Raw genomic sequence first — 220 nt, 5'->3', positions numbered from 1 at the left:
AGTCTCCCAGGCATAAATGACTTTGACAGAGGGAGATGTAGATGATTCATCCAGGTTCCCCAATGGAGATCCAGATCGCTCCAGGGGCTGGAAAGAGTCCCAAGACCAGCTGTGTCCTGGGGGATCCGAGCAACCCAGGTGCCCCTGGGAACTGGGAGCTCAACAGGGATGGATGGATGGATGGATGGATGGATGGATGGATGGATGGATGGATGGATGG

Source organism: Cricetulus griseus, chromosome 4, assembly GCF_003668045.3.
Source record: "Cricetulus griseus strain 17A/GY chromosome 4, alternate assembly CriGri-PICRH-1.0, whole genome shotgun sequence".
In the NCBI taxonomy this organism is placed as follows: domain Eukaryota; kingdom Metazoa; phylum Chordata; class Mammalia; order Rodentia; family Cricetidae; genus Cricetulus; species Cricetulus griseus.
The sequence above is the reverse complement of the archived record's forward strand: the minus strand, read 5'-3'. Positions refer to the sequence as shown.